Source organism: Podarcis bocagei (assembly GCF_964188305.1).
Source record: "Podarcis bocagei genome assembly, chromosome: W".
NCBI lineage: Eukaryota > Metazoa > Chordata > Lepidosauria > Squamata > Lacertidae > Podarcis > Podarcis bocagei.
In genome coordinates this window covers 91,084,608-91,111,703 of record NC_138131.1, presented here as the reverse complement: position 1 = coordinate 91,111,703, position 27,096 = coordinate 91,084,608, and the positions used below count along the sequence as shown (strand labels likewise).

At 44.4% G+C, this 27,096-nt stretch overlaps 1 pseudogene across 1 annotated transcript; it reads right to left on the bottom strand.

The window, feature by feature from the left end:
- Positions 1-1,251: 1,251 nt before the first annotated feature.
- Positions 1,252-27,096, bottom strand: LOC308578228 (protein CIMAP1C-like; annotated as a pseudogene). The gene is made up of 5 exons: positions 26,985-27,096; positions 25,894-26,063; positions 24,445-24,555; positions 23,721-23,824; positions 1,252-1,728 (listed from the first exon to the last, which is right to left on the bottom strand). The product of its transcript is annotated as a protein CIMAP1C-like (transcript).

Sequence of the window (27,096 nt, the reverse complement as noted above, 5' to 3'; positions counted from 1 at the left end):
GATACACGGAGCAAGAGCAGCAAACAAATGAGAGAAAGGGGGTCAGCTTAGTTCCCATCTGGTTTATAGAAGAATAGAATAGTGGGAAAACATTCCTGTTACAGGATAAATAATACATTGAAAAAAGGCAGTTTAGAGCCTGGTTCTTACGCATTCTTATTGTGAAGTGAGTGAGTTCAGTGAGTCTTCTTCCCAAGAAAGTGGTTTTTGGCTTGTGGTGCTCATCTAGATTAGGAGGAGAGAGCTAAGAACCAGCATTTCTCTTAGAGGAAATTCTGTGTATGTGTTGTGGGCAAGAGGCACCCTCAACCTTGAGACTGATGTGAAGTGCCATAATTTCACCACCAGCAGACAAGACAAATAACATATTTGCTGGCAGGAGACAAACTGTAGCAGAACAGAAATGGTGCTGCATGCAACAAATAAGAGGTTAGGATAGAAAACGATACCTAAGCAGCCCAGTCTCACTCTCCCTTTCATACATTGAATCACCTGGGTATGGAGGGGGAAGGGATGCACAGAGCTCATAAACATAATCAATGTAGCCTACATTTATCAATTGAGAGCATAATGAATGTGGTTTGATGATAGGCATGTTAGAAGGTACATTAGTCATCCCAAGCTGACAAAATCCAAAACTGCGATCTAAATTGGATTTATTTATTTACTTACTTACGCAAAGCAAGTAACATGTAAACAAGTTACATAGACTGCCCTATAAATTCACTCTTTGGAAGGCTCTTCAATACACACTGGTAAAACACAATATTAAAAACAGCTCTCTCATTTTGCATTTCATTCTCAGTGTAAATAGAATAGTAGCAAGGAAAATAAATATTTATGGAGCTTTGTAAAAAAAAAAGGTAATACTTATAAAATTATAAAACTATTTCTTATATGAGCAAAAAGAGCATTTTAGCCTTCTTCCCAATAATCTTCTGTAACAGAAAGCGAATTAAGTGGTGGGGTGAGAAACACTTCACTAGTAATGCACACTGGAAGGAGGAAGGATAGAGAAAGGATTTTGCCAAGAACCAAGGCAGACCCCCTGTCTCACCAAGGAGGGCTATCTAGTCCCCCTCCCCAATTACCTGACCCTGGCATAGCCCAAACGTGTTCAAAGTTCATCAGAATCTCTCCCTCTGAAACAAGCTATTTACACCTGCTTCCTGACACTGTGTCACAATGGAATTATTTGGAGGTGGGTCTACCCAAAGGGGCAAGTCACCTCTGTGGCCTGTGAGTCCACCCTCACTCTTTGAGTAAACAAACTGGAGGTGTGCCATGAGAATACTCAGAGTGACGAATCCCAAGACTGAACTGTGGGGCTCTGGGTTTGTCGGTGGTGACCAGCTCCGCATTGTAGTCAGGGGGTCCTGGTGTATAGTTCTTGCTGGAGGAAGCAAACCTTTGGGAGATGCTGTAGGATGGCTGGTGGCACAGGTAAACATCTGGTTCAGGTATGGTATTCATTGCCGGGCCAGGCCCTCTCACCAGGTCTTTAGCATAGCCCCACACAGAGGCACTGGATGCCATTGAGAGGCAGGGAGCTGCAGGTTTGACAGGCAGCTTTGGACCCAGTGTCTGTGGAAGGGTGTATTGGTTGGGTGCTGGGTTTGGGCTGCTCACCCAGTAGTGCGTTCGAAGGCCCATAGTGTACGCTGGTGCATTCGACTCTTCAAGTGGGTGTATCTTCTCCACGTAGTACTCATTTGGGGCAGGCGTACAAGATATAACGGCAAGCCAAGAGCAGATAGGAGGTGACACCCCTCACTTGGTGCTCCCCACTGTCGAGCATGTGGATAAACCTGTGGATACTGTTGGGAATCAAGCCTTTATCAGGAGAAACTGGCAACTCTCCAGGCACCTGGCTTGATCTCCTGATGACCTCCCTGTCTGCATTGCTAGGTCGCGATAGGCGATCCTTCTCAGCGTGAGAAGAACACACCCCTCTTTCCTGCCCCCCCCCCCGGCAGGGGAAAGAGATAGACAGAAACTTATTTACATGCCTTTATTTCTGTCTTTGCAGCGTTACAGAAAAACACGACTGCTCTCTTCAAACTCCAACAGCCGAGAGACAAACTCCACCTGTACTTCCTGTACAGCTCATATTACACTCTCAGCTAATTCCGGCGCCCTCTGCACTGTGAATTGACTGTCCCTCTGTTTCCCATGGAACAGTCCCAACATTCCCATTATGTTTTGCTTTCAAGCTACCAGCTCGCGGCCGCATTGCTTCTATATCGTAACATACTCCCCCATATGAATCAATGTGCGCTGCGAGCAAAGCGTGATCCAGAGAAGAAAACAAACAGTTGTTATACATATAACACTCCCCTGTTGTTTCAGTTCCACCCTTGGAACTACCCGCCACTGGTTTCCCCAGTGTACCTCTCTGGTAGTCTGACTTCCAAGGAATGAGTGCATCTGCATTACCTTGGCTAGGGAATGTAGTGTTACACTTAGCAACTCCCTGTTGTGTCTTTGTCTCTGACTTAGACACAGCTTCAACCTGTCTTGACTTGTCAACAATAGTAACACATGCAACAGCTAAGTTAGCAAACTCTTTTGAATACCTCTTGGGTGGTACACCCTTTGTAACTCTCTCAGACCTACATATGAGGTGCTGATCCTCTTTGCTCACTGGTTCAGTCTCAGGACTCTTTGGAGAACCAGTTCCAATAGTAAACAGTGGTTCATCCTTCATTTGTGAAGGCCTAGCCATTGTGTGAGATTTCCTCTCAATGACTGTGTCAACTGAGCTCTTTGAGCTATCACTGTCACTCTGAGTACCACTGTAATCAGTAAAATCATCATCAACATCTGAATTGTCCTCAGTGGGAAATGTGTGAACAATTACTCTCTCCTGTTCAGGAGCACTCTCTAGAAATTTTCTGAGAATCACCTGACCAGATTCAGACAAAATTACTCTGTAGAGACCCTTTTCATAACCCACAAAAATGCCTCTAGCATTCTTTACTCCACCTGGAGCTTCTGTCTTCACATGAGACCCAAAAACCTTAAAATGGGCAACAAAAGGTTTTCTACGGAACAGCTTCTCAAAAGGAGAACTTCCCAAATCTTTTGAAACCTTTCTCAATCAAGACTAACAATAACACAATATCGACTCCGCCCAATACTCATGTGGCAAATGTGAACTCAGCAATTGTGCCTTCATGCCATTTTACAATTCTTTGTTCACTTGCACACAGACACTTCTGTTCCATGCTTCTGCAGAAACAGCAGTCTTGTGCCTTATCCCTTTCTTATCCAGGAAATCCTGAAAATCCTGTAAAAGAAAAACTGGCTTTTCATCTGTGAAAAGACAATCAATGTTAGCATTATGAACATTCTTAACCTTGTCACAAAATTCTTTAAACCTTTCTAAGGCTTCTTGTGGTTTCTGCAATATATATACCCACACATAATGAGAGAAATAATCCACACACACAAGATAATATCTTGCATTGCCTCTAGATGGTGCTAGAGGACCAATCACATCAGCATACACTCGCTGAAAAGCTTTGATTACTTGCGTCGTCTTCTGGACGTTTTTCTACACACCTGCGAAAGAAATCATGTTAGATTCAGATGCATTACAATTTATGCAATCATTTTGAATAAAAGTCAACAAATACAGCCCATCTTTCTCTCTGGCAGAAAGATACAGCTCTCCATCTTTGAAGATTTTGCAGCTTTCTCTATCATAGGACAAAGTCAGTCCTTTCTTTGTGATCTGCGAAACACTCAGCAGATTGAACTTTACATCAGGAACCAAATACACATTGTTTATAGTCAAGTTCAGACTTTCAAGATGCACAGTTCCAAACCCGGTCGCTTTCAGCTCCTGGCCATTGGCCTGTTTCACAGTGAAGCTTTGCTTCTTAAATGTTGAAAACAGATCTCTGTGCGATGTCATGTGCTGTGTGCATCCCGTGTCAAGAACAAAAGCGTTCTCCGTTGAAAATGCGGCTTTTGTTGACAGCAATGCTTTTGCAGGTTTCTTTCCTTTTTTAAAAAAAAATTATTAGAGTTTCCAATTTTTACAAACAAAAAGAAAAAAGAACAAAAAAACCCAAAAACACATAAATTTCACAGCTTATTTTCTCATAACATCTTTCCCCGACCTCCTCATACCTCCCCTTCTTGTATATCCAATTCAGATTATTCATACAGCAAATCCTTATCTCAAAGCATTACAGCTTAAAAAGAAAAAGAAGAAAAAAACACTTTATTTTCTTAGATTATTATAACTTTGAATAAAAGAAAACCATTTTATCAAATTCCTTTTACCATTACAGCTGAAAACCGCTTAATTTCAATCCAACATCATTCAACATTCCTTAATTTTGCAATAGTTTTGTAAATAGTCCTTAAATTTTTCCCAATCTTCCTCTGCCGACTCTTCTCCCTGGTCACGGATTCTGCCAGCCATTTCTGCCAGTCCCATACAGTCAATCAGCTTCATCTGCCATTCTCCCAAAGTGGGCAAATCTTGCGTCTTCTAATACTTTGCAATAAGTATTCTTGCTGCTGTCGTTGCATACATAAAAAAAGTTCTGTCCTTCTTTGGCACCAATTGGCCAGGAGAAAGGCCTCTGGTTTTTTCAGGAAGGTATACTTAAATACCTTTTTCAGTTCATTATATATCATCTCCCAGAAAGCCTTAATCTCTGGGCACGTCCACCAAAGGTGAAAGAATGTACCTTCCATTTCTTTACATTTCCAACATTTGTTATCGGGCAAATGATAGATAGATTTTTGCGAGCTTGACTGGGGTCATGTACCACCTGTAAATCATTTTCATAATATTTTCTCTTAAGACATTACATGCCGTAAATTTCATTCTGGTGGTCCACAACTGTTCCCAGTCAGCAAAATTAATATTATGTCCAACATCTTGTGCCCATTTAATCATGACAGATTTAACCGTTTCATCCTGAGTATTCCATTTCAACAGCAAGTTATACATTTTTGACAAAAATCTTGGTTTTGGGTTCTAACAGTTCTGTTTCCAGTTTAGTATTTTCCACCTGGAAGCCAACTTTTTTATCCAAATTGTAGGCCTCCATTATCTGATAATAATGGAGCCAATCTCTCACTTTACTTTTTAATTTCTCGAAACTCTGTAATTTCAGTTTATCTCCTTCTTGTTCCGAAATTTCCCAATATTTCGGCCATTTGGCCTCCATATTGAGCTTTTTCTGGGCCTTTGCTTCCATCGGTGACAACCACCTTGGGGTTTTATTTTCAAGTAAATCTTTATATCTTATCCAGACATTAAACAATGCTCTTCTGACAATATGATTTTTAAATGCTTTATGTGCTTTAACCTTGTCATACCACAAGTATGCATGCCACCCAAAAACGTTATTAAAACCTTCTAAATCCAAAATGTCTGTGTTCTCAAGAAGCAGCCATTCTTTCAGCCAGCAAAATGCCGCTGATTCATAGTAGAGTTTAAAGTCTGGCAGGGCAAATCCACCTCTATCCTTTGCATCAGTTAATATTTTAAATTTTATTCTGGGCTTCTTGCCCTGCCAGACAAATCTAGAAATGTCTCTCTGCCACTTCTTGAAACAGTCCATTTTGTCCAAAATTTGCAATGATTGAAACAAAAATAACATTCTTGGCAATACATTCATCTTTATAACAGCAATTCGACCTAACAAGGAAAGCTTCAAGTTTGACCAAATTTCTAAATCTTTTTTAACTTCCGTCCAGCATTTTTCATAGTTATCTTTAAACAAATTTCCATTTTTAGCTGTCATATTAATCCCCAAGTATTTCACTTTCTTAACCACAGTCAAACCTGTTTCATTCTGGAACTTCTCTCTTTCCAATGATGTTAAGTTTTTCTCCAAAACCTTAGTTTTTAATTTGTTCAATTTAAATCCTGCCACCTGACCAAACTCTTGAATTAATTCTAATACTCTTTTGGTACTAGACTCTGGCTCCTGTAACGTCAAAACTAGGTTACCTGCAAATGCTCTCAATTTATATTGTTTAGCTCCGACCTGTATACCTTTAACCTGCCGGTCTCTTCTGATCATATTGAGCAGAACCTCCAGGACCGATATAAAAAGCAATGGGGAAATTGGGCACCCCTGTCGTGTTCCTTTTTCTATCTTAAATTGTTCCGTAACCACATTATTTACAATTAATTTAGCCTTTTGTTCAGAATATATTGCACCTATACCATTTTCAAAACCTTGGCCTACCCCCATACCCTGCAAGTTCTTTTTCATAAAACTCCAAGATATATTATCAAAGGCTTTCTCTGCATCCACGAATATCAAAACTGCTTTAGTGTTTATATTCACTTCTAACTTTTCCAAAATGTCAATTACGTTCCTCAGATTATCAGATAAATGTCTTCCCGGCAGAAAACCCGCTTGGTCCTTATGAATCTCTTCAATCAGTACTTTTTTCAGCCTCTTAGCCAAAATATCAGCAAAAATTTTGTAATCCACATTTAATAAGGATATGGGACGGTAGTTCTTAAGTTGAGTCTTTTCAGTCTCTGTTTTCGGTATAAGTGGTTCCTCTTCATCCTGGAGAAGAGTGACTAGTGGGGTGCCACAGGGTTCTGTCTTTGGCCCGGTCTTATTCAACATCTTTATCAACGACTTGGATGATGGACTCAAGGGCATCCTGATCAAATTTGCAGATGACACCAAACTGGGAGGGGTGGCTAACACCCCAGAGGACAGGATCACACTTCAAAACGACCTTGACAGATTAGAGAACTGGGCCAAAACAAACAAGATGAACTTTAACAGGGAGAAATGTAAAGTATTGCACTTGGGCAAAAAAAAATGAGAGGCACAAATACAAGATGGGGGACACCTGGCTTGAGAGCAGTACATGTGAAAAGGATCTAGGAGTCTTGGTTGACCACAAACTTGACATGAGCCAACAGTGTGACGCGACAGCTAAAAAAGCCAATGCAATTCTGGGCTGCATCAATAGGAGTATAGCATCTAGATCAAGGGAAGTAATAGCGCCACTGTATTCTGCTCTGGTCAGACCTCACCTGGAGTACTGTGTCCAGTTCTGGGCACCACAGTTCAAGAAGGACACTGACAAACTGGAACGTGTCCAGAGGAGGGCAACCAAAATGGTCAAAGGCCTGGAAACGATGCCTTATGAGGAACGGCTAAGGGAGCTGGGCATGTTTAGCCTGGAGAAGAGGAGGTTAAGGGGTGATATGATAGCCATGTTCAAATATATAAAAGGATGTCACATAGAGGAGGGAGAAAGGTTGTTTTCTGCTGCTCCAGAGAAGCGGACACGGAGCAATGGATCCAAACTACAAGAAAGAAGATTCCACCTAAACATTAGGAAGAACTTCCTGACAGTAAGAGCTGTTCGACAGTGGAATTTGCTGCCAAGGAGTGTGGTGGAGTCTCCTTCTTTGGAGGTCTTTAAGCAGAGGCTTGACAACCATATGTCAGGAGTGCTCTGATGGTGTTTCCTGCTTGGCAGGGGGTTGGACTCAATGGCCCTTGTGGTCTCTTTCAACTCTATGATTCTATGATTCTATGAAATTTTGGTAGCAATTTCTCCTTTGCATATATCACCAAGCCTCTCTTTTTAACTTTGTCATACGAAATAAATTCTTGTCCCAATCTCTTATTAATAAGCATTTTCCTGTGTAGCCTCATTACATGTGTTTCTTTTAAACAAATCAAGTCCAATTGTTCTTTCCTTAATACATGAAAAACAGATTTCCTCTTCCGAGGGGAATTCAGTCCATTACAATTCCAGGTTAAAAGTTGCAGAGCCATGGTAAGTTACTTAGCTTTCCCTCCAACTGCACCGAGTTGTTGTTGTCTTTCCCTGGGCCCGGGAATCCAAATGACAAGTTTGCTATGTCTAGAATTCCTTTTCCTGATGCAGTCAGCTCCTCTCCTGATTCCACTTCCTTCTGTAAGTCCTCCTCGTGATCTTTCAGAAACTTGTCTTTATCATTCACTGTCCTTATTCTTATTTTCCTTCCTTTGTATTTAAAAGATAAACCTTGGGGAAATTCCCACCTGAAGAGTATTTTATTTCTTCTAAGTAGGCCGACAAGATCTTTATAATAAGCCCTTATATCCAAAATGTGTTTAGGTATATCCTTGAAGGACTCAACAAATGAGTCTTCAATTTCCAAGGTTCTTTGGTAGTGCAGATTCAAGATTTTATCTCTTTCTTCTTTTGTTCTTAAGGTGATCAAACAATCTCTTGCTCTGTTCTTTCCTTGTCTTTTGCTGAGTCTAAATGCACTCACTATCTTGAATTCATCTTTCCCCAGGTCTTGTTGCCAAAAGTCTGTGAATTCCTTTGTAAGGAAGTCTATCAAGTTGTCTTTCTCACTTTCAGGTACTGCTCTAATTCTTAGGTTTCTCTCCTTTCTTTGTAATTCAATCATAGAGAGTGTCAGGTCGTGATCCTCTAATTTCTTATATACCGGTGGTATCTTCTCTTGAACAGCAGTTGCAATATCCTTAGCTTCCTCTGCAATCTGTCGAGTCGAGGCCGATTCCTCTAATAGTTTTTCAATGGACTGTGTATTGAAGTTCACCTTGTTCCCCAGTTCATTAATACTTGGAGTGTTCAAATCTATTTTTGCTGAGGCCCCAGCTACTTGTTTATTTGTCTCTGCAACCTGTTTGGCTAATTTTTCCAAAGATGCATCAATTTTGCCAAGTGCCTGAGCCAATAGCTCTTCAGATGACATAGCTTTTGATTTTACTTGCGAAGCAGCAGCTCCTACTGTGCCTGCCGCTCCGGATGTTGAGGCCCTTCTCTGAAAAGTAATATCAGTCTTGTATTGTCTGCCGGATCTGGTAGTTTTATCCTGTATGCCACTCACCAGCTCTATCTTCCCTTTCCCATCTGCCATAACAAGCCCAAGGTCAGTCACACGCTTGGTGAGTTTGTTTTGCAAAGTAATTTTCCAGAGCTTGGTAACTTGATGACAAAATAGTTGTTACAACGTAGTCTCCTCTAGGGGGACACCCTTCCAACTTCACTATGCAACTGTTAAAAACAAGTATAGTTCTTAAAAGTTCCAATATCCCTCAAAAGCCAGAGTTTCAATGCTTTTAGAAAAGTTTCAGTGTCTCTAAAAAGTTACTTTATAGTCAAAGGCAGATCTATAAACACTGTATCTTTCTCAAAGTGTCAATATTCTTTACCCTTAACATGCAGACAATTCTTCCCACTGGTCGACCTTCCCTGTCATAGGCAGTCCGTTCCCAGATTTCCGAGACAGCAGAAATATATTTACACCCTCTTTTCTTGCAGGTAAAATAATGCTCGGTTCTCCCCCCTCCACTCCTGCAAACCGGAGGGGAGTCGTCTTTTTTGGTGCTGGATTTGACCTTTAAAAGTCGTCTTTCAGGGTTACAGCTTTACAGTCTCTTTACTTTAATCTATTTACAAGTCGGAAGAGGCAGCCTTCCTGTTTGTGCCTTTCCCGTTTCGGTGCCAAATTAACTAAATTTTTCTTCCAATTACTTGCTTACTCCTACTCACGGGTAGTTGCTTTAGCTTCCAATTGTCCAGAAAGAAATCAGTGCTCTCCGCGCCACACACCCCCTTTCCGTTCCGGAGCCTTTAAAAAGGGGGGCGCAAACGGAGCCCGCCGAGTCTCCAAGTTCTCAGGCTTCCCCGCCTGAGATTTCTTCGGGTCCCGCTTCGCCGCAGCGGTCAGACCCTGTCCCCGTGGAGCCGATTCCCTCCGGAGCTCAGAGGGAATCCGCCATTTGTCGCTGGTGCTGACCGGAAGTCTTTTGCAGGTTTCACCTGGGACTTGGTACGACTTTTGCCTGACGCTTCAGGCTTTGCAGAGTTCCCCTTAGCTCCTTTGTGTTGACATGGCTTCTTACAATTCCGCTGAAGATGCCTAGTCTGTCCACAATTGAAACAATGGACAACATTCAAAGCAACAGCCTGTTCTTCACTAGCAATAGCAGTGGGGGTGTCAGAACTCCGAGCTTCTCTCCCCCTGTCTTTGACATCTATTGCAGCAAGGCGATCTTTCTCATTGAGAATCACGGCGCAGATTCTCTCCGTCGTGAGTTCTGCGGCAAGTAGAGAACCAAGCTGACTTGCAACCGTTTTATAATAATAATAATAATAATAATAATAATAATAATAATAATAATAATAATAATAATTTTTATTTATATCCCGCCCTCCCCAGCCGAAGCCGGGCTCAGGGCGGCTAACAACAATCAAATAATCAAACAGTAAAATAGTTACACAATCTAAAAATATTTCATTATAAAAATTAATTAAATCAAATTGAAGGCAACCAATTAAGCAAAATTATGTGCAGGTTGCCAGAGGAGGGAGTCAGGCTGCGCCCTGACCAAAGGCCTGGTGGAACAACTCTGTCTTGCAGGCCCTGCGGAAAGATGTCAGGTCCCGCAGGGCCCTAGTCTCTTGTGACAGAGCATTCCACCAGATTGGGGCCACAGCCGAGAAGGCCCTGGCTCTAGTTGAGGCCAGCCTAACCTCTCTGAGGCCTGGGACCTTGAGGATGTTATTATTGGCAGACTGTAGGTTTCTCTGTGGGGCATACCAGGAGAGGCGGTCCCGTAGGTACGAGGGTCCTAGGCCGTATAGGGCTTTAAAGGTTAAAACCAGCACTCTATAAACACTGTATCTTTCTCCTGTACTCCACCGGGAGCCAGTGCAGCTGGTATAGTACCGGGTGAATGTGATCTCGCAGCGAAGACCCCATAAGGAGTCTCGCCACGGCATTCTGCACCCGCTGGAGTTTCTGGGTCAGTCTCAAGGGCAGCCCCACGTAGAGCGAGTTACAATAATCCAGTCTGGAGGTGACCGTCGCATGGATCACAGTGGCTAGGTCAGGGCGAGAGAGATAAGGGGCCAACTGCTTAGCTTGGCGGAGATGAAAAAATGCCGCCTTTGTTATAGCTGTAATCTGCGCCTCCATGGAGAGGGAGGTATCGAAGATTACACCCAAACTCTTAACGGACGGTGCTGGCACTAATTGCACCCCCGCAAGAGATGGGAGTTGCCCCCTCAATCCCATATCGTCCCGCCCCAGCCAGAGGATCTCTGTCTTCGAAGGATTTAACTTCAACCGGCTCCCACGTAACCATCCAGCCACAGCTTCCAGACATCTGGTCAGTGTGTCTGGGGCCGAGTCAGGATGGCCATCCATCAACAGATAGAGTTGGGTGTCATCAGCATACTGATGGCAACCCAGCCCAAAACTCCGGACAAGCTGGGCGAGGGGGCGCATAAAGATGTTAAAAAGCATCGGGGAGAGAATCGCACCCTGAGGCACTCCACACACCAAGGAGTGGCGCGATGACAATTCCCCCCCAAGCGCCACCCTCTGTCCCCGATCAGAGAGAAACGAGCGCAGCCATTGAAGGACTGTGCCCTGGATCCCCACGTCGGCAAGGCGGTGGTCCAGGAGTTCGTGATCGACCATGTCAAAGGCTGCTGACAGATCTAGAAGAATCAGCAGCCCCGACCCGCCTCGATCCAGCTGCCTGCGGAGATCATCTGTTAGGGCGACCAGAGCCGTCTTGGTCCCATGACCAGCGCGGAAGCCGGACTGGAATGGATCCAAAGCAGATGTTTCATCCAGAAACCTACCAAGCTGTTCAGCAACCGCTCTCTCAATCACCTTACCCAGGAATGGAAGATTCGAGACCGGGCGGTAATTGGATAGATTTGAGGGATCTAATGATGTTTTCTTTAAGAGCGGACGCACCACCGCCTCCTTCAGTTCCCCTGGGAATATCCCGGTGCCAAGGGACAAATTGATGATATCCCCCAGGGGGGCCCGCACCTCGTCTGGACACGCTCTAATCAGCCATGACGGGCACGGGTCAAGAGGACAGGTGGTGGGCTTTCCAGCTTGGAGGAATCTGTCCACATCGGCTGGAGATATCCGGTCAAAGTGGTCCAATACTGGACCCGAGGACAGTCGAGGGGCCTCCAGTTCCTTTATTGTATCCAAATTGGCAGGGAGGTCATGGCGGAGCAACAGGACCTTCTCCGCAAAAAAGCTCGCAAATGCCTCACAGCTGTGTGTCAGATTGTTATTTAAATTTGGCTGTCCTTCAAGGGATGTTAAAGACCGAATTATACTAAATAATTGCGCCGGGCGAGAGCTAGCGGATGCAATGCAAGCCGAGAAGTAAGACTTCTTAGCGGCCTTCACTGCCATCTCATAGGTTTTCATAAAAACCCTATAAGATGTTCTTGAGGCTCCGTCACGGGCACCCCGCCATACTCGCTCTAGCCGTCTGAGGTCCCGCTTCATTTTCCGAAGCTCCTCGGTAAACCAGGGAGCCCGGTTTCTGCGGGGTCGTAGAGGGCGCTTAGGTGCAATCTCATCGATGGCTGCCAGGAGCTGGGTATTCCAGCCCTCAACAAGCTCAGTCAATGAGTCGCCAGGGGGAGAAAGGTCCCGCAAGGCTTGACGGAATCTATCAGGGTCCATCAGCCTCTGCGGGCGAGCCCAAATCGGCTCGCCACCTAAGCAGGGTGGGGGTGGAACATCAATCCTGGCTTTCAGAGCATAGTGATCAGACCATGGCACCTTCATCGAAGGAGACATGATCACATCTATACCGGCGCCAAAGATCAAATCCAGCGTGTGGCCTGCTTGATGTGTGGGGCCCGAAACAAACTGGGAGAGCCCTAGTGTCGCCATGGAAGACACCAGGTCCAGAGCCTGTGAGGAGGGAGTGGCATCAGCGTGGAAGTTGAAGTCTCCCAATACCAATAGGTTAGGGAACTCCAAGGCCCAGCCGGCCACCGCCTCCAACAGGCCTGACAGGGTGGCTGCTGGTACGCTAGGTGGTTGGTACACCAGCCAGACAGCCAAGCTCTCCTCGGAGCCCCACACTAGGCCAACACATTCAATGCCGGGGATCAATGGCGATGGTAGAGCCCTGAAAGAACAATCTTCCCGGATTAATACTGCCACCCCTCCCCCCCGGCCCACAGTCCGTGACTGGTGGAGGACGGAGAAACCCGGGGGCGGCATCTCTCGTAAGGTAACAGTTACCCCTTCACGCACCCAGGTCTCCATCACACAAGCCAGGTCAACCCCCTGCGAGGTAAAGAAATCTCGCAGGGTAGCGCTTTTGTTGCCTATAGACCTGGCATTGCACAACACCAGTGAAGGAGGTGAGTAATCCTTGCTCACCCTACCCTCGTCCCTCGGGATGGGGCGCAGATTGGAAGGGGTACGAGCATATCCGTATCTCAATCCCCTTCGCCTATAACATCTGCCCCCACCTCCATACCTCCCTCGCCCCTCCACGGTAGCAATCCCAAGCCTCATACTAACCTCCATTTACAAATTAGAAAACAAAACAACCAAAACAATTATGCCCAAACAAAACCAATCCCCACCCCACTTGATGTCCAACCCCAAAAACAAAACAAGACGGAACAAACAAAAATACATAGATAAAAACCACCATTCACGGTGGTACAACAAAGTAAACAATAAAAACACCTTAAAATATATATAAACATCTTCAACATTTGCTGCAGCAGCACCAGTGTCCTTAAAGCTATTACGGGGGTGAGCCTGGGCCCTGCCCCCTAGGCCGGATGGAGTGAGCCTGAGGAGGGAGAGGCCTTCTCCGACACTCCGATGCAGCAGCAGCGATGTCCCAGACCCCAATGAGGCCTCTTAAAGCTGTGGCGAAGGTGAGCCTGGGCCCCGCCCCCTAGGCCGGATGGAGTGAGCCTGAGGAGGGAGAGGCCTTCTCCAGCACTCACGATGCAGCAGCAGCGATGTCCCAGGCCTCAATGAGGCCTCTTAAGGCTGTGGCGAAGGTGAGCCTGGGCCCCGCCCCCTAGGCCGGATGGAGTGAGCCTGAGGAGGGAGAGGCCTTCTCCGACACTCCGATGCAGCAGCAGCGATGTCCCAGACCCCAATGAGGCCTCTTAAAGCTGTGGCGAAGGTGAGCCTGGGCCCCGCCCCCTAGGCCGGATGGAGTGAGCCTGAGGAGGGAGAGGCCTTCTCCGACACTCCGATGCAGCAGCAGCGATGTCCCAGACCCCAATGAGGCCTCTTAAAGCTGTGGCGAAGGTGAGCCTGGGCCCCGCCCCCTAGGCCGGATGGAGTGAGCCTGAGGAGGGAGAGGCCTTCTCCGACACTCACGATGCAGCAGCATAAGTCCCATTAAGGCTGTTAATAATCATGAAGCAGAATATCTCTTCCTGTAGAGGGAAATTGCATTCCGCCATCTGCTGGCGTAAGAATTTCATCTCTGTCAGATGCGCTTGTACATCTCCATCTGGCACTAGCCTTAGATTGGTCAGCTTTTCAAAATGCAGCAACGCTGAAGAACCAGCATCTCTTTGATGTATTCTACGCAGCTGTCAGAGCCGCTTCCAGGTCCCAGCTCACAGAGGACCACGCTAGCCGGCAGTATTGTACAAACTTCTTTATTGAGCTACAGTTTCCATTTTCAAGCCGCAGCGCGCAGCTCTACGTCTTAGAAGCTAGACCGGCGAAGCTCCGTCTGAGTCTCCGCCTCCTGTACACCAACTTAATACTCTAGCCTTACTCCACCTCTTCCGTCTTTCCTTTCTCCTCTGGGTCCCTCTACCCCCCGTGGTCTCTTCCTTCCTGGACTCTTCTGACGCTGACCCCCCCGACTCTTCTCCCTCCTTGCGGCGGGCTTTAGGACCTGGCTCCCTATCCGGGCTGCTTACTGTGCCGCCTTCCTGTGCATTTGAACTTGGCGCGCGCGCGCAGCCTTCAACCTTCCTCTTGACCGTTTCCTCGCTCCCCGATGGAGGTGTGGCCAATCCTAACTCCTGCCCTCCCGCTTGCGGCGAGCCGCCAGATCCCGATACCTGGGACCCCTCCCCCCTACTGCGCTCTGGTGGGGAAGCTGGTCCCGATTTCCAACTTCTGCTCCCTGAGTCCCCTCTGGTCCCTTCTACCTGGGGTGTCCCCCTAGGCGCCCCCCTTGCTCTGACCACTGGCGCCCCTTTCTGTGAATCTTCCGACTCACTGGAAAGACTCGGAGATCTCGGGCCGCTGTCATCGCTCATATTACCTCCGGATTCCTCCCCCTCGCTCTCTGTTTCCTCCCTTTCCTGTGCCTCTGCTCCTGAACCCCTGACAGCAGCGTTTGCCAAATCTCACGCGCGCATTGCAAATTCTGAATATGCACGAGTTGATCATCTGAGATACACAGAATTATGGCCGTCCTGGCTCTCACATTCTGTGAATTCCAACCTGGCGTTGGTGCAGCAGGGATGGGGTTTTCAATCACCCCAAAAATCCTCTGATTCTGAAGCAGGGCTTTCATCTTTACAGACCATGAGGAATAATTGTCATTAGTCAGTGGAGGTGGGTAAGGTAAGCCTCCTCCCTTCTTGGCATCCATTTTGAATCCAAGCCTCAGCTCTCACTCTCGAGCCTGTAAAATTCCAAGAGTCTATTGGCTGTTTACTGCCTCACTTGGCAGTTAAACACAGGCTGTTTTGAAAGTCCTTTCAAGAGCAGTGAGATATTAGACAAAACAAACGCTGTTTACCAGCCTCTCACAGTCCCAGCCCCTCTTCCGTTGTTGGCCGGTAACTTTCCACTTTACTGACGTTTCGTTGCTTAGCAACTGGACATTCCAGGCTTATCAAGACTCAGGTATGCGAAATATGTGGCTCTCTTTCAGTGCTGGTTTCATCCAAAAGCAGACACTCAGTGAACCGAAGAATGTCTCAATTCGCGTTCACTCTCACAGCCATAAAATTAGCATACCTTAGGGGTTCCGTTGCTCAGCAAAAACACCTCCTCCGGTGCTTCCATCCGCACGCTACCATATCTTCCTTATCTCCTTGCAGAGGATGAAGTACGCTCCATCAACCTCTCTTGTTGCTTTCATGGATCAAAACCATCCTCTGCTACCAGATGTTGGGAATCAAGCCTTTATTAGGAGAAACTGGCAACTCTCTAGGCACCCGGCTTGATCTCCTGATGACCTCCCTGTCTGCATTCCCCAGCAGGATACAGGCTAGGTCGTGATAGGCGATCCTTCTCAGCGTGAGAAGAACACCCCCCCTCTTTCCTGCCCCCCCCCAGGCAGGGGAAAGAGATAGACAGAAACGTATTTACATGCCTTTATTTCTGTCTTTGCAGCGTTACAGAAAAACACGACTGCTCTCTTCAAACTCCAACAGCCGAGAGACAAACTCCACCTGTACTTCCTGTACAGCTCATATTACGCTCTCAGCTAATTCCGGTGCTCTCTGCACTGTTAATTGACTGTCCCTCTGTTTCCCACGGAACAGTCCCAACATTCCCATTATGTTTTGCTTTCAAGCAAGGATATGGCAGCAGGGGGATCTGACACTCTTCTAGATCAAATGCTACAACAATTTGCAATTTTGAATAAGAAGGTTGATGACCAAACAGCAAAAATCGACTTAGCCACATCCTCAATTACTAAACTATCTGAACAAGTGGCTAAGCATTCACAAGAAATTGGGAATTTAAAAGACGCAACATCTGACCGGAAATTGGCCGAGGCTGCAAACGAAAAAGCAAGTCAAGCAATTCAGAAAGTGGATGAATTGAAAGGAGAGGTAAGGCCGCTACATAAACACATCACCGACCAGCAGGCCTACCTGTCTATGGTGGAACTGAGAAACAGGGAAAATAATTTAAGATTACGCTCTATCCCAGAGATTGAGAAAGAGGATTTGACCGGCTTTTTGACAGCAGAATTCTCTAAATTCTGGGGTATAGAGGAAGATACAGACTTTAAAATAACAACTGCATTCAGATTGGGAAGAGTTGTCAAGAAAGACAGGCCTAGAGATTGCTTGATCATCTTAAGGACCAAGCAGGAGAGAGACAAACTACTTGACCTACATTTTAATAAAGCACTTGAGATCCAGGACAGAAGAGCACAAATCTACAAGGATATTCCTAAACAACTACTAGATCTCAGATCTAACTATACTGATCTAGCTGGACTTCTGAGAAGCAACGGAATACCTTACAGGTGGGAGTTTCCACAAGGCCTATCATTCAACTACACAGGAAAGAAGATTAAAATCAGGACGAAAGAGGACAGCCAGAAGTTTCTACACGACCACGGAGAAGACCTGCAGAAAGGAGTAGCTGCTCCTTGGCCACCACCTGACTCTGGAAAAGAGCCAGCACCCTCGGATTTGGACAAGAAAGAAGACGCCCCATAAAGAGCAACAACAGATTGTTACAGGATGTCTCTGCAGCTGTATAGTTGGAACATTAATGGTGCAAATTCCCCGGAAAAACGCAAAAGGATTTTTCATATTTTGAAGAAGGAACATTTGGATATAATCTGTCTGCAAGAAACTCATGTGACTAGGCTTCACAGGAAAGTGTTAATAAACAAAAGATTAGGCCAAGAATTTATCTCATCAGACAGAGTTAAAAAGAGAGGAGTGGTGATCTATGCAAAAGAGAATTTATCACCAAAATTTCTGTTTAAAGATGAACAAGGAAGAATCCTGGCAATTGAAATACAAATCCAAGGAGAAAAAGTTTTGATCTTAGGAATCTACGCACCAAATGAGGGGAAATCAGAATTCTACAAGAAGCTTCATGAGACATTACTGGACTATCTGGACTATTCTAACATCATCATGATGGACAAGTCACAGAACCAGAATCTGACTAAAGATGGAAGACTACCAAAAACTTTTTTCGAACTAACTGACAATATGGATTTGATTGACCTATGGAGGACGAGAAACCCCCTAGGTAAAGAAGGAACTTTCTTCTCTGAGGCTCACCTGTCATGGACAAGAATTGACCAAATTTGGACAACTAGAGGGCTGGCACCTAAGACCACAAGAGTAGAAATCTGCCCAAAGACCTGCTCCGACCACAACACTCTGAAAATGGAAATGAGATTTACCACTGCCGACTCCTTCAGATGGAAAATGAATGACAACCTGCTAAGAGACCAAGAGATTGTAAAGAAGGCCCAAAAAGCTTTAAAGGACTACTTTGAAATTAACCTCAACACCTCGATGGAAAAAAGAATAATCTGGGACGCAAGTAAAGCTGTTATGAGAGGGTTTCTGATACAACAAAACACGATCAAGAAAAAATTCTGGAATGGGAAAAAGGACAAGATATTAGAGAAGATAAGAGATGGAGAGAAAAAATTAAGATTGAATCCAAAATCAAAAGAGACTCTAAGAGAAATTAAATTCCATCAGTCACAATATACGAAATTGATTAACCAAGAAGTGGAATGGAAAATCAAACAAATGAAACAAAGATCTTTCGAATCTGCGAATAAATGTGGGAAACTGCTAGCTTGGCAGTTGAAAAAGAGACAAAAACTAAATTATGTCACCAATTTAGAAGTTGAAGGAAAAAGTATTCAGAAACCGGGAGAAATTAGAAAGTGCTTCCAGAAATATTTTAAAAAACTGTACACCCAAGGGCCCGAGGAACTGACTGAGATAGAACAATTCTTGAAAGACAATGGCCTACCAGAACTATCTCAAGAGAAGAGATCAATCTTGAATTGTAAAATAACACAACAGGAAATTGAGGTTGCCATCCAGAATATGCAGCTAGGCAAATCTCCAGGCCCTGATGGACTTACCTCCAAGTACTACAGGATGTTAAAGGACTACTTGATACAACCATTACTGGAGGTTTGTAACCAGATTATGGGGGGAGGGAGGGCACCAGAAACGTGGAAAGAAGCATTCATCACATTGATACCCAAAGTGGAAACTGAAAAGACTCAACTTAAGAACTACCGTCCCATCTCACTCCTAAACGTGGATTACAAAATATTTGCAGATATTCTGGCAAACAGATTTTAAAAAGTATTAAATGAAGTAATTCATAAGGACCAAGCAGGTTTTCTCCCAGGTAGACATTTGTTTGATAACACTAGGAATATTATCGATATTCTGGAACTTTTACAAACAAATATTAACACTAAAGCAGTGTTAATTTTTATTGATGCGGAGAAGGCCTTTGACAATATTTCTTGGAAATTTATGAAGAAAAACTTGGAAGGGATGGGAGTGGGAAGGGGGTTTGAGAACGGAATAGAAGCAATCTATTCTGAACAAAAAGCTAAGTTGATAGTGAACAATGTGGTGACAGAAGAACTTCAGATTGAAAAAGGAACACGTCAGGGGTGCCCCCTTTCCCCTTTATTGTTTATTTCAGTCCTGGAGGTCTTGCTGAATATGATAAGGAAGGATCGGCAGGTACAAGGAATACGGGTCGGAGTGAAACAATATAAACTGAAAGCATTTGCAGATGACTTGGTTTTAACATTACAGGAGCCAGAATCTAGTACAAAAAGAGTTTTGGAATTGATCCAGAAATTTGGTCGGGTGGCGGGCTTTAAGTTGAACAAACAAAAAACTAAGGTGTTAGGGAAAAACTTGACAACCATTGAAACAGAGGGGTTTCAGAAGGAAACAGAACTAAATATTGTTAAAAAAGTGAAATACCTGGGGGTCAATCTCTCTTCCAAGAACTTGAATTTATTCAAAGATAATTATGAGAAATGTTGGTCAGAAGTTAAAAAAGATCTAGAAATTTGGTCAAGATTGAAATTATCCTTGTTAGGCCGAATTGCAGCTATAAAAATGAACGTTTTGCCAAAAATGTTGTTTTTGTTTCAAGCCTTGCAGATTGTGGACAGAGTGGAATGTTTTGGAAAGTGGCAGAGGGATATTTCTAAATTTGTTTGGCAGGGCAAAAAGCCCCGAATAAAGTTTAAAATATTAACTGATGCAAAGGAGAGAGGGGGGTTTGCCCTGCCAGACTTAAGGTTATATTATGAAGCTGCGGCCTTCTGCTGGTTGAAAGATTGGATTTTGTTAGAAAACACTGATGTCCTAGATCTGGAAGGCTTTAATAATTCGCTAGGTTGGCATGCGTATTTGTGGTATGACAAGGCAAAAACATATGGAATGTTTAAAAACCATATTGTCAGAAAAGCAATATTTATGGTCTGGAAAAAATACAAAGACTTGTTAGAAAGCAAAACTCCGAGGTGGGTATCACCAATAGAGGCCAAGGCTCGGAAAAAACCTAATATGGAGGCCGGTTGGCCGAAATATTGGGAAATAATAGAAAACATTGGAGACAACTGGAGGTTGCAGAGCTTTGAAAAATTAAAGGGTAAAGTGCAAGACTGGCTTCATTATGCCCAAATTAATGAGGTTTTTAAGCTAGATAAAAAAACAGGATTCCAGGTGGAAAAATCGAAACTTGAGACAGAATTGTTAGAACCAAAGACCAAGCTATTATCGAGAATGTATAACTTGCTACTTAAATGGAACACTCAGGATGAGACAGTTAAATCAGCCATGATAAAATGGGCTCAGGACATTGGTTACAACATCATGTCTGAGGACTGGGAAAGGTTATGGACCACCGGTATGAAGTTTACGGCATGTAATGCCTTGAAAGAAAACATTATGAAAATGGTATACAGGTGGTACATGACCCCAGTCAAGCTTGCTAAGATTTACCATCTGTCCGATAATAAATGTTGGAAATGTAAGGAGGCTGAAGGGACGTTCTTTCATCTCTGGTGGACTTGCCCAAGAGTGAAGGCCTTCTGGGAAATGATTTACAACGAGTTAAAAAAGGTGTTTAAATACACCTTTCCTAAGAAACCAGAGGCATTCCTCCTGGGCATTGTCGGCCAGAAGGTGTTAAAGAAGGATAGAACTTTTTTCATGTATGCCACTACAGCAGCAAGGATCCTTATCGCCAAATATTGGAAGACTCAACATTTGCCCACACTGGAGGACTGGCAGACGCAATTGATGAACTACATGGAACTAGCTGAGATGACTGCCAGGATCCGAGATTTGGGAGAAGAAGCGATGGAAGAGGACTGGAAAAAATTTAAGGACTATTTGCAAAAGTATTATAAGTTATATGAACTGTGAGGTGCCGTATGATTTGGAAGGTCAGCCCCAGCAATGAGAGTGGATTATATAAGAAATTGGATAATATTCATGAAAGAATCAAAGTTTAAATGGGTAAAAACGACAATATGCTATATTTTTAGAGTAAATGGAAAATAAGGGATTTAAACTTAAAATTGCAATTGAAAGTACAAAGAAACACAAGAAACAAGGGTATAACTTGCTGATAATTTTTATTGTTAAGAATGCACCGGGCGGGAGATGCGGGGAAGTCCGTTGGAAATTTGAAATAAGTTGTTGAAATGGTTTGAATTTTCTGTTCTTTTTTCTTTCTATTTTCTATGTTCTTTCTTTTTTCTGTTGTAAAAAAAGTAATAAAAATTATTATAAAAAAAAAGGAACAGTCCCAACATTCCCATTATGTTTTGCTTTCAAGCTACCAGCTCGCGGCCGCATTGCTTCTATATTGTAACAGATACATCATATCCTACAGGAGCACAGGAGGAGGCAGGAATGATGGATGTAAAATCTGACAGGTGAGAAACATTGAGGCTTAAAGAGAAGGAGCAATCTGCCATGCAGGGTTTGTTTGTTTTTTAAGTTGCTGTTTTACTTGCTAATGTTAGGAGTAAAAAAAACCCACTTATTGATCTATTAGTAGATCCCAAGCTTCCATTGATGTTTCTCAAACGAAAGGGAAAAGCATTCCCCATGTATTTGCTACAATACTCTGCTCCTCCTTGTAGATGACAAGCCTTGCATATTCTCTCTCTCTTTCTCTCTCTAAATTTGAGAATTCTATTTGTTCTTAAGCTGAATCATTTGTAAACTGTTGTGATTTTGAGGATGTTGGAGGAAGAGGCACTATCCTCCTTGCTTTGACTGAAAATCCCCCCCACTTTTAAAAATCATGGCATTGTCCTCCAATCTCCTCTTCTAGCAGCCTTTCCAACTAAGTTCATCACCTGTGGAGTTAAGAGTGCACTGCTATTAATCTCTTCCATGACATCTTCCCTTGCAATTCACTGTCATTTACTGTTAATTCCATAGGTACCCTCCAGACTACTTCCTAGATTATGACTCTAAAGCAACATGACCCTCTTGTTTTCCCTTATGCTGTTTTTGGTGGCTCTCCTTTCTGTCCGTTCATCAGCCACATGCTCAACATCTTATGGTCCCTTGGCATCAGGAAGATGAGACTTCCAGCGTGATTGACCAGAATGCTGCAACATGATTGCTGGCAGGAGTGAGACCTTGTCAGCATATAACACCTGTGCTCAAAGATCTGCACTGGCTGCTGATTTGCTACCAGGCCAGGTTCAAGGTGTTACTATTGATATATATAGCACATGGAAGAACCCTTTGCCTAGAGGATTGCCCTCTGTAAAGTAGGACACTTAGACACCCTAATGGTAAAAAGTGTTTTTCAACCCAGTTGACTTGGTGGAACACCAATCAGGAAAACTATATTTCCCCCAGTTCCTTGAATGCCCCTTTATCCAGAGCAGCCCCACTCGGTCAAGGCCAATAGCTGGAAAGCAATAGGGATCACACACACACATGGAATGAATGGAGGGATGGATGGGCGTCACAGACACTTTTAAACTACACTTTGATATCACCCCAGACAATCTCCCACATCAAACAGCCCACTTAGGTAAGGTCTCTGTACATAGCTGGTTTTCCTGTCTGGTTCTTGACACCCCCTACTCAGAAATATTTTTTTTATCAAAGAGTGAATAAACTTTTACAGCCTATGGACAACACTCCCATGCAGTCAACCTTCCAGGGCCTGCAAACCAGTGGGGCTGGGACAAACAGTGAGTGTGGCTGATAAAAAAAGAGGGTGAGGCCACCTGTCTCTTTTTCATATGCTTCTCTCTGTAGTGCCAGATCTAGGGCAGTGCAGGCTGTTCCCCTGCTCAGGGTGCTGAGCCAAGGGGGCATAAAATAATAATAATAGTAATAATAATATTGGTAGTAGCAATAATAATAGTAGTAGTAATAATAATAATAATAATAATAATAATAATAATAATTAATACTTATATTCATGTGGGTACCTACTGAGAAACCCCATTAAAAAGCAACTGTACCAAAAGGAATTACTGTGGAAATAAAATATATTGGGGGAAGTGCCAAATTTTGTCCTCACTTAGAAAACCGTATTACCAAAGTCTACCCCTGCTCTCTGTCATTCATACACAAATCCACATGCATGCAGGTAAAAGGTAAATGTAAGGTAAAGGACCTTACATACATAGTCAAAGGCGTCTATGCGGTGTGGCGCTCATCTCACTTCAGGCTGAAGGAGCAGACAGCTTTCTGGGTCATGTGGCCAGCATTCTGGTGCACCGGGACACTGTGATAGAAGCCAGAGTGCATGGAAACGCCGTTTACCTTCCCCCTGGAGCAGTACCTATTTATCCACTTGCACAGGTATGCTTTCAAGCTGCGAGATTGGCAGAAGCTGGAACAGAGCAACAGGAGCTCACCCTGTCTCAGGGATTCGAACCACCAACCTTCTGCTCAGCAAGCCCAAGAGACTCAGTGGTTTAAGACCACAGCTCCACACATAATGCTCCCACACATCCATTTTCATGCATAACACACCTGCTCATTCACTCACACTCATTCTTTTTCATTCCCTCTCTTTCATGTTCAGGGATTGACCAACAAGCCTTCTTTGCACAAGGTGAGAAAGAAACATTTTCATCACAAAATTGCACAGATGCCACTCCAGCCCCATCTTGACCATCATAGTATCTCTCATCTTTCAACTTACATGCCCGCTTTCTGTCTTGCACCATGCGGAATGAAACTGGTCTCCATATCCCTAGACGGGAAATGCTTGGGTCCACATAGTAGCAGGGCCCAGGACTCTCCGTGATCGAGATCACTTGCAAAGGAAAGAAGAATTGTCTGCATGAGGCATGGTGTGGATTCTGAGCTATTTAGCTTGGTTGCAATGACTGACTTCCTATCCGATATCAATTAAAGGCACCCACTAGCTAGATAGCAGTGAATATGTTAAGCTCCGCCCCCCTGCACCTCCATTCCTGTTATCCTTCAACATGGCTTAAGTGTAGATCATCCTCTTCCCACTAAGGTCCACAGCTGTACAACTGAGAACCCTGATTTTTGTGCAACCATAATAATCAGCAGTATAAGACCCTCCAGCCCTTGCTGGACTACAACTCCTATCATTCTTGACCATGCTGACTGGGGCTGATGGGAGTTGTAGTCAAGAAACAACTACATTAGCCCCCTACATGCAGTGCCATTGATCCAGTTGGAATGGAAACTTTGGAAAGCCACCCAGCTCTTGATCATGGATCACCCAGGTCCCATCAACTGTGGCCCCGATAATTAGAGAGTCCCAAAAACACAGGTTGTCAATCTCTGTTCAAATGTTTTGCCAGCAAATTTAACAGTTGTTTAGCCAGCTTCACCCTGTGGGTCAGTTAATGCTGTTGGGAAAACCCAAATAACACAGAACCTAACTTGTCAGCATCTTACATCTTTCACTGGATTTCACACGCATTGTGTAGGCTGGCTCAGCATACTTGGTGAAGTCATGGTCCTTAATGCCAGTGAGAGGCTACCTACCATACTTCCCAGGTCCTGGCCCTGCAAGAGAACCACAAGGGGGGGAGGAATAAAATAATGGGAAGACAACCCGGAACCATTAGCATTTGCAGATTATGAGCTGCCACACTGGGTAAAAGGGCAAAATGGAATAATATATTGTGTTGAATAATATATTGAATAATATATTGGGTTTTGGAGCTACAGCTCTCTAGGTGTTGTTGTTGTTGTTTAGTAGTTTAGTCGTGTCCGACTCTTCGTGACCCCATGGACCAGAGCATGCTGGGCACTCCTGTCTTCCACTGCCTCCCGCAGTTTGATCAGACTCATGTTTGTAGCTTCGAGAACACTGTCCAACCATCTCATCCTCCGTCGTCCCCTTCTCCTTGTGCCCTCCATCTTTCCCAACATCAGGGTCTTTTCCAGGGAGTCTTCTCATGAGGTGGCCAAAGTATTGGAGCCTCAGCTTCACAATCTGTCCTTCCAGTGAGCACTCAGGGCTAATTTCCTTAAGAATGGATGTGTTTGATCTCCAGGTGTTGCTGCACTGCAACTCCCATCATCTCTGACCATTGAACCAGACTGGCTGGGGCTGATGGAAGTCCCACAACATACTTTTCTTCTCCCTCTGGTAAAATCTTGCTAGCCTTGGGCCAGGATATTTGCATTGCAATAGGAAGTGAGCATTACAAGGCACCTGAATTCTTCTGTGGCTCGGACTATAATTCAAGCCAGAGAAGATTTCCCATTTTACTCAACCACCTATGCTCTGCCTGTACTTTCCCAACCCCCTTCCTTCATCCCCTTTAAACAAGCGTTACCCTGGTAGGACAACAGCAGTGGTGACATACCAGCCACAGGAAAAGGAAAACAAAAGAAAAAAAAATATTATTAGCCTGACTCCCTCCTTTGGCAATCTTCACAGAACTCTAGCCCAATGGTTGCCATCAATTTGATTTGAATAAATTTTATAATGAAATGATTTTAGAATGTTGTATTATTTTATTGTTGTTAGCTGCCCTGAGCCCAGCTTTGGCTGGGGAGGGCGGGATATAAATAAAATTTATTATTTATTATTATTTATTAACAAGGAAATATGCACTGTCTCGCATGCTAGCAGTACTCTTGGAAGAAAGTTCTGATGGTGACTGAGAAATGTAGATCAGTTTCCTTCTTTGGTTTCCACAAGAACAAAAAAGGAACCCTGATGGATCAAGCCAGCCAGCCACCGAGTCCAGCATCCTGTTCTCACAGGGGCTAACCAGATGCCAGAGGGTCTTTCAACAATGCTGTTGAACACATCCAGACTGGCAAAGATATGGGTACCTCTGTATTCCTGATCTCCTTCTCTCTCTTGCCCCATCTATTCCCACAGCTCACCTTTATACTTGGCACTGATGGACGCATACTGCTTCTTGATGGCCGGCACTCTGGCTGGATGCTTAGAGATACCAGAAAGACAACTAACAGGCTGAGCTGCACCTTTGGCTCTGGAAGTCGGCATTGGAGTGTGCCCACTGCAGTGGGGAGTCGTATGTGTCACCAGTGCTCTGGGGAATGAAAGTAAATGAATGAATGCAAGTCCAACCTGCAATAAAATGTTGCACCATGGAGTGTTGCAGCTCAGGGTTCCAGCTACTCCGTTCTACCCCACCCCAAACAGTATTCAATTTCCACTAAGTATGCTAAGTTCACATTGGGCTATTTGGGGAGGGGGGAGTGTTCTCCTCTGAGGGATCTTATCCTATCCTATCCTATCCTATCCTATCCTATCCTATCCTATCCTATCCTATCCTATCTTCAAACCTTGCCGTTTTCTCCAGGCTTGCTGAGCCCTCCGTCTTGCACAGATGGTGCTGTTTTGGCCACATAAGGACCATAAGTGCTAAAAGAATGGAGATTGCTGCTTGTTTATGTGATTTAACGGCATGTACCTAGGCCAGGGTAGCCAACATCCCAAGAGCTTGTTGGACTCCAACTCCCATCAGCCCCAGTCACCATGGGATGATGGGAGTTTTAGTCCAACAACAGACAGAGAAGAGCCCCTTTGCAGCCCCTGCACTGTAAGGGCTAAGGGAATGAGGGTGAATCCAGAGGTCTGTGTGCCTTTGTTTATTTAAACCAGGAATGGGAGCAGAATGAAGGGAGCACCACCTCCAGAGCATGAGACCAGGCCTGATCCCTCACCCTGAGCACTTTGGAGGGGGTGGGGAATAAAACTTAAATACAGGGCACAAAAACAATGCCTTTTGTCATCTCCTTGTAGTGGCATGGTCTGTGGGGCAGCATTTGGAGAATACAAACAATTTCTTCTGTGTCTTTCTAATTCTCTGGAGTTTCTAAGAGAGGTGGCAACTGGCCTTTGCATTGCTATGCTCCCTAACCCTAATCATGCTAATACACAGTAAACAAAGGTCTTAGGATTTCAGTTACCAATCAAAGTAGCAATTGGTTGTGTCAGTCACCCATACCGCTGATGCTGCTTCTCTGGATGGAATGGAAATCTGGATGTAGATTTCAATAAGGAGTGGGGATGTTACTCAGCTTTCCAATTCCTCCTCTACCCCCTCCTTTTTGGAACAT